We start from the raw sequence: 17,107 nt of genomic DNA, 5'->3' as shown, positions 1-17,107 counted from the left end.
TCCAGCAGCCAACAACATTAGACCTCTTCCTCAACAATATATCCCTCCCAGCAACAACTGACCCCCTGCAACATAAGACGCACCCCCAGCAACAAAAGATTCCCTACGAGCAACAGAAGACTTCCCCAGCAAGGCTTCGGGTGAGCCCCTTGACGTAGAATTTAATGGTCGGCTTCGGCTGAACTAGAAAAAAAGGGTATACCAGGCTTTCTGGCTAGGCAGACCATTGGTACCCTATGTCCCGGATCAGGGAGAGGTCCTACCCCTTCGGGGGGGTGGACAAAGCACACCCTTAAGTATGTGTTTCACATGAATGTTTTTTGTACAGTGTATAGATAGAAAAAGTCAAAAGCCATTGCATATTTTTTTCAGGTGAAAGCATTAAAGCCAGAGACAGCCAAGAAGGAGAGGTCAGCAATTGCAGTCTCTGTGCTCCTTTCATTATTTATTTCCTTTAGTGTGATCTTGATTGGACTTCTTTAGGCCAATACAATAGGCTGCCACACAGTAACTGCTTGTTCCCACCATGAGGTGCTTCCATGCCTGCATGAGTTTGGTAATGGGATGCCTAATGTGCATGAAACATGCAAAAAGGGTGCAGACAATTTTTTAAATTGTGTCGCACCACAACAAATGATAGTGTGGCACCATGTGTTTTGGTGGGCGTGAACACACACGTATTTGCTAAATACATTGGGTGTCATTAAGAATTATTGGCACCTGCAGGCATCTGCAAAAAAACAACGTGTTTGTATGTGGTGCAGGAAGATTTGCGATTTGGCACACCCTACCTGGCATGAACAAGCCCTGAGGGCTCGTTTGCGTGTTCAGAGGACTACCTCCTGACCACACCCTCCCAAAAGCTGCAAAAGCAGCCAGATGGGCTTGTACACATGCTTTGATGTTGTGCTTCACTGGCGGCATGACATGGTAGTACTGCCATCTAGTGATGGACGAACTTCCGACGGGACGTTTCGCGAACGCGAAACGCGAACGGACACAAACGTTCGCGAAAACGACCGTTCGCCGCGGGCTCCATTGACTTCAATGGGAGGCGAATTTCGCAAACCTTTAGGTCGAATTTGCGGCCACGGGGTAATTATTAGGGGGTAGCACGTAGTCCCACCACCTGGACAATAGCATAATACATGTATGAGGTGAATTTGGGATCGATAACTACAAGCATTTTTTTTTTATTTGGGAAATTGTTCTGACAATTCAGGACTATGGAGCTAATGAAGGCAATGGAGGAGAGGGAAGGTCAGGGACCAGGGTAGGCAAACAAGAGGGTGCAGGAGATACAGAGCACTGACAGCAGCACCGTAATACAGAGCACTGACATCAGCACCGTGACATACAGCGCTGACAGCAGCTCCGTGACATACAGCGCTGACAGCAGCTCCGTGACATACAGCGCTGACAGCAGCTCCGTGACATACAGCGCTGACAGCAGCTCCGTGACATACAGCGCTGACAGCAGCTCCGTGACATACAGCGCTGACAGCAGCACCGTGACATACAGCGCTGACAGCAGCTCCGTGACATACAGCGCTGACAGCAGCTCCGTGACATACAGCGCTGACAGCAGCTCCGTGACATACAGCACTGACAGCAGCTCCGTGACATACAGCGCTGACAGCAGCTCCGTGACATACAGCGCTGACAGCAGCACCGTGACATACAGCGCTGACAGCAGCTCCGTGACATACAGCGCTGACAGCAGCTCCGTGACATACAGCGCTGACAGCAGCTCCGTGACATACAGCGCTGACAGCAGCTCCGTGACATACAGCGCTGACAGCAGCTCCGTGACATACAGCGCTGACAGCAGCTCCGTGACATACAGCGCTGACAGCAGCTCCGTGACATACAGCGCTGACAGCAGCTCCGTGACATACAGCGCTGACAGCAGCTCCGTGACATACAGCGCTGACAGCAGCTCCGTGACATACAGCGCTGACAGCAGCTCCGTGACATACAGCGCTGACAGCAGCACCGTAAGCAGCCCCAGGAGGAAGTCAGCACAGCACAGGGATGGTGTGATCCCCTCATAATAAGAACCCCCAGGAGGAAGTCAGCACAGCACAGGGATGGTGGGAGCCCCTCATAATAAGAACACCCAGGAGGAAGTCAGCACAGCACAGGGATGGTGGGAACCCCTCATAATAAGCAGCCCCAGTAGAAATATGACACCGCTCAACCTCTTCAAAGAGGAGGGTAGGGGCATATAGTACGGTGTGCTTTTTTGGGTCAGGGAAGTGAGCCAAATGAATTAAGAAGGTCTGTGTGCTTGATTCCAAAAATTGTTTATAGACATATACATGGTCTACTGATCACATGTGTTGAATTCCTCCGAGATCCATGCCTCATTCATTTTTAGAAATGTGAGGTAGTTAACACTGTGGTGAGCTAGGCGAGTACGCTTATCGGTCACAATCCCCCCTGCTGCGCTGAACGTCCTTTCGGACAGGACACTGGATGAGGGGCAAGCCAACAGTTCGATTGCAAATTGGGCAAGCTCTGGCCAGAGGTCAAGCCTGCCCACCCAGTAGTCTAGGGGTTCATCACTCCTCAGAGCGTCCACATCGGCCGTTAACCCAATGTAGTCGGACACCTGACGGTCTAGGCGTTCCCTGATGCTGGATCCGGATGACACCTGTCGATGGGTCGGCTGAAAGAATGACCTCATATCCGAAGTCACCAACACATCTTCAAACCGGCCTCTTCTTGCAGGCGCTGTTGGATTGGTACCCGCAAATCCTTCTCTGGGAGTGGGAATTGCTCCTCTGCCAGCGCACGCAAAAGCAGAATGCAGCATTTCTCGAAGCAAGGCCTGGAAGTGCTGCATTCTGACAGCCCTCTGCGACGGCGGTAACATTTCCGCCATTTTGTGTTTGTACCGGGGGTCTAAGTACGTTGCCACCCAGTACTGGTCCTTGACCCTCATGCTTTTTATACGGGGGTCCCTATTAAAACACTGGAGCATGAAGGCCCCCATTTGCACTAAAGTGGAAGCGGTGTGGTGGCCTGGCTCCTGCTCATCATCCAGGATAATGTCGTCCTCTTCATTCTCCTCTCCCCATCCTCGCACAACAGGGATCCCAGAAAGGTTTAAAGCATGCTCTTCTTGCTCCTGCTCATCCGCCCCGGCACCATCCTCCTCTGACTCCTCATCAGACTCCTGTTGTTGACTTGTCTCAGATAGAGTAGCCCCCCCTGGGAATTCATCCAGCATTGCGACTTCCTCATCTTCCCGCTCCTGCTCCTCCACAGCCTGATCAATGACACGACGCAATGCACGCTCCAGAAAGAAGGCATAAGGTACCATGTCACTGATGGCGCCATGGCTGCGACTGACCAGTTTGGTGATCTCCTCAAATGGCCGCAGAAGTCTGCATGTGTCGCGCATGAGCAGCCACTGGCGCGGTGAAAAAAAACCCAGCTCCCCAGAACCGTTTCTTTCGCAGAGTTCATACAGGTAGACGTTAACTGCACGTTTCTGCTGGAGCAGCCTATCAAGCATATAGAAGGTTGAGTTCCATCGCGTCGGGCAATCGCAAATAAGACGTCTGACCGGCAGATGGTGTCGCCGCTGAATGTCAGCAAGGCGAGCCATGGCCGTGTAAGATCTTCTGAAATGGGCCGAGATTTTCCTTGCCTGCCGCAAGATGTCCTGGACCCCAGGGTATTTGACAAGGAATCGCTGCACGACCAAGTTTAAGACGTGTGCCATGCACGGCACGTGCGTGATTTTGCCCTGTTTCAATGCGCTAAGCAGATTGGCACCGTTGTCACACACCACTTTACCAACTGTCAAATTGAGCGGTGTTAGCCACTCATCTGCCTGTGAACGCAAAGCTGAAAGGAGTGCCGGGCCAGTGTGGCTCTTTGCTTCCAGGCACAACAGACGCAGCACGGCATGGCAACGTCTCACCTGGCATGTGGAATAGGTTCTGGGGAGCTTGGGCGGTGCAGTGGAAGAGACGCTAGCAGCGGAAAAGGAGGAGGCAGCTGAGGAGGAGAGGGAGGAGGATGGAGTAGGAGGAGGAGAAGAAGAGTCAGGCCTGCATGCAATCCGTGGCGGTAAAACCAAATCTACACGGGTGCCACGGGTTACATGCTTGACGGCCGTCAGAAGGTTCACCCAGTGGGCAGTAAAACTGATATACCTTCCCTGCCCGTGTTTGCTAGACCACGTGTCTGTGGTCAGATGTATCTTGGCACCGACACTGTGTGCCAGAGATACATTCACTTGCCGCTGAACATGGCCATATAGCTCTGGGATGCCCTTCTCTGAGAAATACTTCCTTCCTGGGACCTTCCATTGTGGTGTTCCAATGGCCACAAATTTGCGAAAGGCCTCCGAGTCCACCAGTTTATATGGCAGTAGTTGGCGGGCTATGAGTTCTGACAAGCCAGCCGCCAACCGTTGGGCAAGAGGGTTATCCGGCGTCATCATTTTTTTACGCTCAAACATTAGGCCCACGGAAGCCTGCCTTTTTGCAGAAAAATGTGAGCTTGGCGTGATGGAAGGTGGAGTGGAGGACAATTGTGAGGAGAGAGGAGAAGGAGAAGTAGAAGACGAGGCTGGACGGTGAGAGCCTGCAGTGTGGCTTTGTGTGTTCCGTTGCTCCCACTGGGCTCGGTGATGGCTGCTCATGTGCCTTCTTAAGGCGGTCGTCCCTAGGTGAGTATTGGGCTTACCGCGACTAACGCGTTGACTGCAAAGATTGCAGATGGCAACGCTATTGTCAGCAGCGGACACGTTAAAAAAAGCCCACACTGCGGAGCCATGTGCCGGTGTCCTGGGAGCGCCAGATGTGACCGTACATGGTCGATGACTCGCTCCTGATACATTTGCAGTCTGCTTTGTCCCTGCTGTGCAATGTAAGTCATTGCTGCTTCTCCTCCCTATCTGCTGGTCCATATCTCCCTCTGAACTCCCCTCCTCTTCCTCTCTTGTGGGCACCCACGTGACATCACTAGACACGTCATCATCAACGTCACCTTCCCCACCGCTATAAGTAGAGTAGGCAGCAACACCGGGGACCAACCTCCTCCTTGGGCTGATCTGGGTACTGGCGTCAGACTGCTGAGTAGCGCTTGTTGCTACCTCCTCTTCCTGATCCAATACCAAGAGTGGCTGCGCATCAGAAATGTCCTCTTGATATGGATCGGAAAATAATTCCAGTGACTCAAGCGGAAGGTATGTGGTGGTGGTGGTGGTGGTCGTGTTGTTGGTGGTAGTGTCTTTGGGGGTGCACATAGCAGAGAGTGAAGAAGAGGGTGCAGATCGAGAGGATGAGGAGGGTGCAGAAGAGTAAGGCTGAGCGAGCCACTCAACCAAGTCTGGTGCATCCTTTAAAGTAATTGAACGCACCTTCTGCAACTTCCCACTTTGGCTCAAGCCTGTTGCTCCTGCCCTACCCCTACCACCCCTGCGGAAGGGCCTGCCTCTTCCTCTGCATGTCATTTTTTAAATGACCCTGTGACAAAACTCTTAGTCCCTATACCGCTGAAGGACTGCTGCAGTATAGGTGAGCGGTCAGCAGTGGTGCACGTCAACCCTATCTATTGTGGACCTATAGCGGTCCTTACAGAACAGCAGACTGTACCGCACTCAAGCCTATGTACCGTAGCACCCTATACCAAGTTACCAGTCCTTATAAGAACTTTTGTGGACCAAGCAGGTTGTGTATTAGTGTTTAGCAGACTGTACGTCAGTCCCTATACCGCTGAAGGACTGCTGCAGTATAGGGCAGCGGTCAGCAGTGGTGCACGTCAACCCTATCTATTGTGGACCGATAGCGGTCCTTACAGAACAGCAGACTGTACCGCACTCAAGCCTATGTACCGTAGCACCCTATACCAAGTTACCAGTCCTTATAAGAACTTTTGTGGACCAAGCAGGTTGTGTATTAGTGTTTAGCAGACTGTACGTCAGTCCCTATACCGCTGAAGGACTGCTGCAGTATAGGGCAGCGGTCAGCAGTGGTGCACGTCAACCCTATCTATTGTGGACCGATAGCGGTCCTTACAGAACAGCAGACTGTACCGCACTCAAGCCTATGTACCGTAGCACCCTATACCAAGTTACCAGTCCTTATAAGAACTTTTGTGGAACAAGCAGGTTGTGTGTTAGTGATTAGCAGACTGTACGTCAGTCCCTATACCGCTGAAGGACTGCTGCAGTATAGGTGAGCGGTCAGCAGTGGTGCACGTCAACCCTATCTATTGTGGACCGATAGCGGTCCTTACAGAACAGCAGACTGTACCGCACTCAAGCCTATGTACCGTAGCACCCTATACCAAGTTACCAGTCCTTATAAGAACTTTTGTGGAACAAGCAGGTTGTGTGTTAGTGATTAGCAGACTGTACGTCAGTCCCTATACCGCTGAAGGACTGCTGCAGTATAGGTGAGCGGTCAGCAGTGGTGCACGTCAACCCTATCTATTGTGGACCGATAGCGGTCCTTACAGAACAGCAGACTGTACCGCACTCAAGCCTATGTACCGTAGCACCCTATACCAAGTTACCAGTCCTTATAAGAACTTTTGTGGACCAAGCAGGTTGTGTATTAGTGTTTAGCAGACTGTACGTCAGTCCCTATACCGCTGAAGGACTGCTGCAGTATAGGGCAGCGGTCAGCAGTGGTGCACGTCAACCCTATCTATTGTGGACCGATAGCGGTCCTTACAGAACAGCAGACTGTACCGCACTCAAGCCTATGTACCGTAGCACCCTATACCAAGTTACCAGTCCTTATAAGAACTTTTGTGGAACAAGCAGGTTGTGTGTTAGTGATTAGCAGACTGTACGTCAGTCCCTATACCGCTGAAGGACTGCTGCAGTATAGGGCAGCGGTCAGCAGTGGTGCACGTCAACCCTATCTATTGTGGACCGATAGCGGTCCTTACAGAACAGCAGACTGTACCGCACTCAAGCCTATGTACCGTAGCACCCTATACCAAGTTACCAGTCCTTATAAGAACTTTTGTGGAACAAGCAGGTTGTGTGTTAGTGATTAGCAGACTGTACGTCAGTCCCTATACCGCTGAAGGACTGCTGCAGTATAGGTGAGCGGTCAGCAGTGGTGCACGTCAACCCTATCTATTGTGGACCGATAGCGGTCCTTACAGAACAGCAGACTGTACCGCACTCAAGCCTATGTACCGTAGCACCCTATACCAAGTTACCAGTCCTTATAAGAACTTTTGTGGACCAAGCAGGTTGTGTATTAGTGTTTAGCAGACTGTACGTCAGTCCCTATACCGCTGAAGGACTGCTGCAGTATAGGGCAGCGGTCAGCAGTGGTGCACGTCAACCCTATCTATTGTGGACCGATAGCGGTCCTTACAGAACAGCAGACTGTACCGCACTCAAGCCTATGTACCGTAGCACCCTATACCAAGTTACCAGTCCTTATAAGAACTTTTGTGGAACAAGCAGGTTGTGTGTTAGTGATTAGCAGACTGTACGTCAGTCCCTATACCGCTGAAGGACTGCTGCAGTATAGGGCAGCGGTCAGCAGTGGTGCACGTCAACCCTATCTATTGTGGACCGATAGCGGTCCTTACAGAACAGCAGACTGTACCGCACTCAAGCCTATGTACCGTAGCACCCTATACCAAGTTACCAGTCCTTATAAGAACTTTTGTGGAACAAGCAGGTTGTGTGTTAGTGATTAGCAGACTGTACGTCAGTCCCTATACCGCTGAAGGACTGCTGCAGTATAGGTGAGCGGTCAGCAGTGGTGCACGTCAACCCTATCTATTGTGGACCGATAGCGGTCCTTACAGAACAGCAGACTGTACCGCACTCAAGCCTATGTACCGTAGCACCCTATACCAAGTTACCAGTCCTTATAAGAACTTTTGTGGACCAAGCAGGTTGTGTATTAGTGTTTAGCAGACTGTACGTCAGTCCCTATACCGCTGAAGGACTGCTGCAGTATAGGGCAGCGGTCAGCAGTGGTGCACGTCAACCCTATCTATTGTGGACCGATAGCGGTCCTTACAGAACAGCAGACTGTACCGCACTCAAGCCTATGTACCGTAGCACCCTATACCAAGTTACCAGTCCTTATAAGAACTTTTGTGGACCAAGCAGGTTGTGTATTAGTGTTTAGCAGACTGTACGTCAGTCCCTATACCGCTGAAGGACTGCTGCAGTATAGGGCAGCGGTCAGCAGTGGTGCACGTCAACCCTATCTATTGTGGACCGATAGCGGTCCTTACAGAACAGCAGACTGTACCGCACTCAAGCCTATGTACCGTAGCACCCTATACCAAGTTACCAGTCCTTATAAGAACTTTTGTGGACCAAGCAGGTTGTGTATTAGTGTTTAGCAGACTGTACGTCAGTCCCTATACCGCTGAAGGACTGCTGCAGTATAGGGCAGCGGTCAGCAGTGGTGCACGTCAACCCTATCTATTGTGGACCGATAGCGGTCCTTACAGAACAGCAGACTGTACCGCACTCAAGCCTATGTACCGTAGCACCCTATACCAAGTTACCAGTCCTTATAAGAACTTTTGTGGAACAAGCAGGTTGTGTGTTAGTGATTAGCAGACTGTACGTCAGTCCCTATACCGCTGAAGGACTGCTGCAGTATAGGGCAGCGGTCAGCAGTGGTGCACGTCAACCCTATCTATTGTGGACCGATAGCGGTCCTTACAGAACAGCAGACTGTACCGCACTCAAGCCTATGTACCGTAGCACCCTATACCAAGTTACCAGTCCTTATAAGAACTTTTGTGGAACAAGCAGGTTGTGTGTTAGTGATTAGCAGACTGTACGTCAGTCCCTATACCGCTGAAGGACTGCTGCAGTATAGGTGAGCGGTCAGCAGTGGTGCACGTCAACCCTATCTATTGTGGACCGATAGCGGTCCTTACAGAACAGCAGACTGTACCGCACTCAAGCCTATGTACCGTAGCACCCTATACCAAGTTACCAGTCCTTATAAGAACTTTTGTGGACCAAGCAGGTTGTGTATTAGTGTTTAGCAGACTGTACGTCAGTCCCTATACCGCTGAAGGACTGCTGCAGTATAGGGCAGCGGTCAGCAGTGGTGCACGTCAACCCTATCTATTGTGGACCGATAGCGGTCCTTACAGAACAGCAGACTGTACCGCACTCAAGCCTATGTACCGTAGCACCCTATACCAAGTTACCAGTCCTTATAAGAACTTTTGTGGACCAAGCAGGTTGTGTATTAGTGTTTAGCAGACTGTACGTCAGTCCCTATACCGCTGAAGGACTGCTGCAGTATAGGGCAGCGGTCAGCAGTGGTGCACGTCAACCCTATCTATTGTGGACCGATAGCGGTCCTTACAGAACAGCAGACTGTACCGCACTCAAGCCTATGTACCGTAGCACCCTATACCAAGTTACCAGTCCTTATAAGAACTTTTGTGGAACAAGCAGGTTGTGTGTTAGTGATTAGCAGACTGTACGTCAGTCCCTATACCGCTGAAGGACTGCTGCAGTATAGGGCAGCGGTCAGCAGTGGTGCACGTCAACCCTATCTATTGTGGACCGATAGCGGTCCTTACAGAACAGCAGACTGTACCGCACTCAAGCCTATGTACCGTAGCACCCTATACCAAGTTACCAGTCCTTATAAGAACTTTTGTGGAACAAGTGAGTTGTGAATGTTTAGCAGACTGCAGCAGAAGGGCAGCAGTCAAGTATAATATCCTTTCTATATTTGGAAGAAAGAATATTATACATGTACAAGCCTATTACTGTACCACTGATACCAGTCCTGAAAAGAACCTTTGTGGAACTAATAATAACAGCAAGTCTTTAAAATTACCCTCACTGCCTGACAACACTGCTTCCTTCCTGTCCCTATACAAATTGGCAAAAAAAGAGAACGATTAGTGGTTACTGGAACAGCTCTTTTGTGGACCTTGATAGTAACAGCTAATGATGATGATGATGATGATGATGATGAAAGACTAATCTGGCTGTCCCTGTAGCATACACCGTCCTTTCCCTTTCTCTAAACTAACAAAAGACACTCAGGCTGCTGCAAGAATCAGCAGCACAGCAAACCTATCAACACCTAACACCTATACCAGTCCTGAAAAGAACTTTTGTGTACCAAATAGCTAGTGGTTTATCTCTCCCTACTCCACACAGGAACCTGTCCCTATCTTAACAGAAGAAAGAATGTAAAATGGCCACCGGATCGGGTGTATTTATAGGTTAGGGGGAATGTACAAGTGTCCATGTGCTGTCATGTCTCAATTGGCTGTCCTGTATCACATGATAAACGTGTCACCAAAGGTTAAAGTTCTTGTATACATTAAACACGTAAGTCCGCCGCGGCGAACGACGGAAAAAGGCGTTCGAACGTGCGGACCGCGAATGTCGGAAATTCGCCGCGAAACGACCGCCGGGCGAACCGTTCGGCCATCACTACTGCCATCAAGTGTGAACCATTTAAGTGAATGGGGCTGAGCCTCAACCACTCTGCAACTGCACAGAATGATTTATAGGCTTAAAACAAGTGGTGAGGAAGCAACATATTGCGTGTCAAATGCATCGCTTCCTGATGTTGAGTGTACGGATCTGTACTGCCACCCAAGTTATAACTTTTCATTATTTTGCAGTAAATAATGTTGACTTTGTTTTTTACGCAAAGATCCTGGCATCTGCGGCTTGTTGGCGTACGTGCGAGTCTCACAGTGCACCCTGGGAGGAACACTGTTTGCAGGGAAGATACTCAGGGAACAAGACAACGGAGAGTTCTTTATTGAGTTAGACTGCTAGAGGAAGCTGAAAGCTCCGAGCAAAGAACAGGAGATATTATTGTGCTAGTCGATGCCAGACTGAGGGATGGTGCTACAATAGTGTCACGACTTGTAGAGCTTTTAAAGCTGAACTCTGGGATGAGCAAATATTGTCTAAATACAAGAGGCTTTTTTGGCCAGAATGTGGTTGCACCTAGAACCACCGCCGCCAGCATTGGCCCTGTGCTCACCGATTTGTTGATTGTAAACACAGTATTTGCTTCCTCTGCTGGCTTCTGTGTTTGCAATCACAAGTCGGTGAGCACCGGGCCAGTGCTGGAGGTGGCGGTTCTAAGTGCAACCAAATTCTGGCCAAAAAGCCTCTTGTATTTAGACAATATTTGCAGAGTTCAGCTTTAAAAGCTCTACAAGATGTGACAATAATGTAATATGTCTTTTAGGGGATCAGGTGTAGAACGCTCCCTGTCACTGGAAACCCAGAAAAGGAGGTTAGCTGCACTAGCCTCGCAGCCACAGCTCCTCCAGTAGCCCTTACCTGGTAAGTATTTCCTGCACTTCCACAGCAGCACCTATCTCTGCCACTGTGTACGAGGGGACAGCTCTGTACTGAAGGGGGGCATTGAGGGGGGGAGCTCTGTACTGAGGGGTATTGAGGAGAGAGCTCTGTACCGGGAAGTACTGAGGGGAAAGCGCTGTCCTGGGTGGGAGTTTGAGGGGAAACATGTATACTGTAAGGTTGGGTGGAGAGCTCTGTACTGGGCAGGGGATATTGGGGGGAGAGAGCTGTACTAGGGTGGGGATGGTAGGATGGAGAGCTCTGTACTGGGGAGGGGTTTAGGGGGAGAGCTCCTTACCAGGTATAAAGGTTGCGGGGAGATCTCTGTATTGAGGGGTTCGAGTGGAAGATGGTTTACAATGGAAGAACTCTGTACTGGGGGTATTTGGGGGAGAGCTCTATACTGGAGGAGGAGGAGTAGTTGGGAGAGAACTCTGTACTGGGGTGGCAGTTGGGGGGGGGGGGGAGTTCTGTACTTTGGTAGGGGGTTGGGGGAGAGTTCTGTATTGGGGGGGTTAGAGTAGTTTTGTACTGGGGGATGTGTTTAGGAGAAAAAGGCATCCTGAAATATTTGTGTTATGCCCCGTACACACGAGCGGACTTTTCGACATCCAAACTCCGACGGACCGAGTCCGTCAGACTATCCGATCGTGTGTGGGCTGCAACGGACTTTTGATTCGCCAAAGTCTGACGGACTTTAGAAATGAAGCATGCTTTAAATTTTCCCGTCGGAACTCCGCCGGACCCGGTCCCCTTCGAAAAATTCGCTCGTGTGTGTGCTACTCCGACGGACTAATACCGACGCTAGGGCAGCTATTGGCTACTGTCTATGAACTTCCTACGTCGAATCCAGTCGTACGTCATCACGTTCGACTCCGTCGGAGTTTGGTGTGATGGTGTGTGGTCAAGTCCGTTCGGTCGAAAAATCCGCCAGAACTCCGTCGGAACTCTGGCGGAACTCCTTTGGAGGTCTGTCAGACTTAATCCCTCTCGTGTGTACGGGGCATAAGAAGACTTAGTTAGCTTGCCCGTCACTATATGGCTCTGTTGCCCTAAGTGGCAGCTGGGGGTTTCTTCTTTGGGGGGGTGGCAAGCAAACAACATCCCCCCAACGGCACTGAAACAGCACCCCGTGGGCAATCCGTCATAGCACTTACCCATTCATGTGGCAGGGCTGTGGCGTCCTCTCCTGGAGTGCGGGCAGCGGTGGCTCCGGTGTCCGCTCCTCCAGCTTCTTCCACCGTGTGTCTTCCGTCAAAGCGATAGGCATCCAATAAGATTGCCTGAGGCATTGACCAATCGGGAAACAGGTCTCACAGACCTGCCTCCTGATTGGCGGGGAGGAACTTTAGTGTGATAATAGGGAAAATAAATTTGCTATGGTCACAAAGTTGGGTAGGCCCTGAGTGCAATGCTTTGCGCTTCCAAGCTCACCCTTTTTTGAAGCTTATTAAAGCCTCTGGCTCTAATCAGGTGCTTCAAAAAAAAAACACCCCGCCGCATTGGAATCCATGGTCCGGCATCACTGAGATGTAGATCAGGGGGCCGGACGCATGGATAGGGGAGGCGGCGCCTGTGCGCCCTCTATGGAAGGGCCGCCACCTGTTGCCGTTATGGCATGGTAAAGGGAAAGTTGTGAACAGGTGTTATCCCCTCTTTTAGAGAAAATACTATATATATAGTGATGTAATGGAGGGAGGATCTATTCCAGGCATGTCTAGGGTGCTGCGGCACCAACCTGGCCTTCTGTGTCTATACTTTCCACCACAACATCTGCTTATAAGTAGAGTTACCCCCTCTCAGTGTTCCATATTTCATATTACATACTTCTGAGACCCGCACCCTGGGCTTTAAGTATATCTATCCCCACAGCAGAGATTTCTCATCACTTCCTGTCCCGGTGGGTTTGGGGAGGACCTAGACCAGCCCTGTCCAGGGTGCTGCAACATCAACCCGGTATGCTGTGTCTATACTCTCCACTACAACATCTGCTTATAAGTAGAGTTTCCACCCCTCTCAGTGTTCCATTGCTATACATTATGTCTTATTTTGCTTTCCTGATGATCTCTTCTTCTTGTTACTCCATATTTCTCATTACACAAATTACTCAATTAGCAAAGTCTCTGCAATAGACAGAGATGAAATCTTGCTGGCGATGCGCCAATCCATGGTGAAATAATGACTTGTAAACATCATTATGTGCTTCCCTCCCGGAGCCGAGATATACATGAGTGCTCCTTGACTAGCATTTATGCTGAAGAGATAAGAAAAAAGTATGCAAATAAAAAAAAATACATGAATATGAAACAGAAAAACAACTTTTTTTTTTCTAGGAAAAACACTGAAGCATCACACACTGCTGAGAAATTAGTGAATCTATACTCATTATAATTACTATAATATTCTATACTACTCAGAGAGCTGAACTTCATTCACATATTAAAAAAAAAAAAAACAAATTGAACAATTTTGCTGCCAAAGCCATTTTTGCACACTCTAAAAAATTAATTTTAGACCAGAAGATTAGTTAAACCCAAACATTATATATTTTCTGAAAGCAGAGAACCTAGAGAATAGAATGTGGTAGTTCCATTTTTTTTATGTCACTGACTATTAGTACAACAGTTCAACAGTTTATGAAAAAACTAAATTTCAGCAAAAAAATAAATAAAAAAATACACTAACGTTAAAGTAGAACTATAGGCAAAATGTTTTTTCTTTCATTTTGGATAGAATAATGCCCTGTACACACGGTCAGAAATTCAGACGGAAAAGGTCCGATTGGATTATATTGTCAGAAAATCCGATCGTGTGTGGGCTCTATTGAACTTTTTCTGTGGGAAATTCTGCCGGAAAAAATTTGAGCGCTTAATCTAAAATTTTCCGACAAAAAAATCCGATCTGACTTTTTCAGATCGTTTGTAGAGAATTCCGACAGACAAAGTGCCACGCATGCTCAGATCAAATTACGAGACCAAAGCTATTGGCTACTAGCCTCTACGTAGTCCCGTAGTACGAAAACGAATGCCACCACGTTCCAAACGATCAGAAATTCCGACAACTTTGTCTGACTGTGTGTATGCAACACCAGTTTCGGACAAAATCCGTCTGAAAAAAATCAGAGGATTTTGTGGTCGGAATGTTCGACCATATGTACAGGGCATAAGAGAGGGTTATAACCAGCAGTGGCCGGTCCATAAGCGGTGCAGGGGCACCGCCCCCCCCCCCTTAATCTCTATGTAAACAGGAGGTGAAAGGAAATCCCTGTACATCAAGGGGTCTCCAGAACTAGAGTTCCCATTGGAGGATTTCCCCTCTATTACTTTTCAGGGGACAACCCAAAATTTGGGATTTTGTTTTACTTTCACTTTCAATGATAACGGTAAACAGGACAAATAGAGAGGGGGGATCCTTAATAGGGGCACAGTCAGCAGTAAAATTATACTTTCATTTTAGGGCACACAAATGCAATATACGGTATTACACAATTTTTTTGTATAAGATGAGATTGCGCAAGTAAATAGATACCAAACATGTCAAGGCTTAAAATTGCATATGCCCATGAACCCTACAGCTCATCAATTCAGAGTTAATAATGGATTATTGCTTTCACTCTTGCGCGCACAGCAATATGTAACGTGTATTGCAGCAATCAATGTTTTCATGTGTAGGCACCCCCAATGCATGTATATATATGCTCATACCTGTATGTATTTGGGGGGGGGGGGGGTTAAAGTGCTTATAAAGCCTAAACTTTTTTTACCTTAATGCATTATTTTATCATTTCATAATTTCCTGTTTTTGAGCTGTCATTCCCTGGTTGTTACAGCAGGGCGCAGCTAATCAAACATGATCTGTGCTTGATTAGCTGATTTAGAGGGCAGGAAAGACATAAAGAGTAACTGTCACCTGCCGGAAGCTATCACATAGGGCTTAAGGCTTACCAGTAGGTCCATGAAATATCTCCTAAACCTACATGATTTAGGAGATATTTGCAAGGGATTAAGGCTTACCTGTAGGTCCATGAAATATCTCCTAAACCTACACGATTTAGGAGATATACCCGGAAAGAAGATGGACGCTCCATGGAAGAGGGGACAGCGGTGACTTCGCTGGCTCCTGTGTCAGGTGAGTGACACATAATGGGCTACTATGTAATGGATAGTAGCTCATTATGCTTTACCTTTGCAGGGAAACAAAGAGGAAGTAAACACACGTGTGTTACACCTGTGTTGCATTAACGTGCACTGATTGCTGTATAAATGTGAATTGGCCCAAAATAGCGGCAAAAGTGTCCGATCTGTCCGCTATAATGTCGCAGTCACGATAAGATCACCACCATTACTAGTAAAAAAAAAATATTAATAAAAATGCCATAAAACTATCCCCTATTTTGTAGACGCTATAACTTTTGCACAAACCAATCAAACGCTTATTGCAATTTTTTTTTACCAAAAATATGTAGAATATGTATCGGCCTAAACTGAGGAAAAAAAATGTTTTTTTTAATATATTTTTGGGGGATATTTATTATAGCAAAAAGTAAAAAATATTGAGTTTTTTTCAAAATTGTCGCTCTTTTTTTGTTTATAGCGCAAAAAATAAAGCAGAGGTGATCAAATACCACCAAAAGAAAGCTCTATTTGTGGGAAAAAAGGACGTCAATTTTGTTTGGGAGCCACGTCTCACAACCGCACAATTGTCAGTTAAAATTACGCAGTGCCGAATCGCAAAAAATTCTCTGGTCTTTGGCCAGCCAAATGGTGCTGAAGTGGCTAGACTGTATGACATGGTGAAATTTAAATTGCATGTATTTTTATTCATAGCTGCAATGCGTTGATGTAGTTACTCGGTAGATCCCCTCCAGACGATTAGAATATCGTCTATAAAACGATACCAACTTAGAATGTTTTCTGTCAAATATGAGAGATTTTCATTTTCCAGAAAAAATTGCTCCCACTCCCCCAGGTACACGTTGGCTTAAGATGGGGCACAACAGGTCCCCATAGCCACACCCTGGATTTAGAGGGAGCCATCAAAGGAAAAAACATTATGTTTGAGTATATATTTCAAAGCGGAAAGTATAAACTCATTGAAAGGCCGATTATCCTTATGCGATTGGGATATAACATGTGCAATTGCACCGATGCCCAACTGGTGGAGGATGGAGCTATATAAAGTTTCAACATCAACTGCCACCAGAAGGGCATCGGGGGGGAACAATAATCCCCTTTAAATTTTGGAGGAGATGCATAGTATGTGATATAGGAGGGTAGATTTATCACATAGGGTCTGATTTGTTCATCAATGAACTTGCTTGGATTTTGTTATTCCACCACACCCAGACACTATGGGTCTTCCCGGGGAATTCTTCTTGTTCTTATGAATCTTGGGTAGACTATAGAAGGAGGGTGCTCTAGGGTGGGGGAGGGTATGTATAAAGTCCCAGGTTTGTTTGTTTATTAGATTATTTAAATATGCATTATCAACTAATAAGTAAAATGCTTTGTCATATTTATCAATTAAGGATTTGGGAATTGATCTATAGCACAGTGCTGTAGTGGTTAGCACTCTCCCCTAGCAGTAAAAAGGGTCGCTGGTTCATATCCCAACCACAACACTACCTGCTTGGAGTTTGCATGTTCTCCCTGTGCCTGCGCGGGTTTCCTCTGGGTACTCCGGTTTCCTCCCACACTCCAAAGACATGCAGGTAGGTTAATTGGCTTCTGTCCAAAATTGGCCCTAGTATATGAATGGGGACCTTGGATTGTGGGCTCCTAGAGGCTC

Source organism: Lithobates pipiens, unplaced genomic scaffold (assembly GCF_037356315.1).
Source record: "Lithobates pipiens isolate NorthernLeopardFrog02 unplaced genomic scaffold, aLitPip1_a1.2 Scaffold_23, whole genome shotgun sequence".
Classification (NCBI taxonomy): Eukaryota; Metazoa; Chordata; class Amphibia; order Anura; family Ranidae; genus Lithobates; species Lithobates pipiens.
This window is presented reverse-complemented; position numbering follows the sequence as displayed.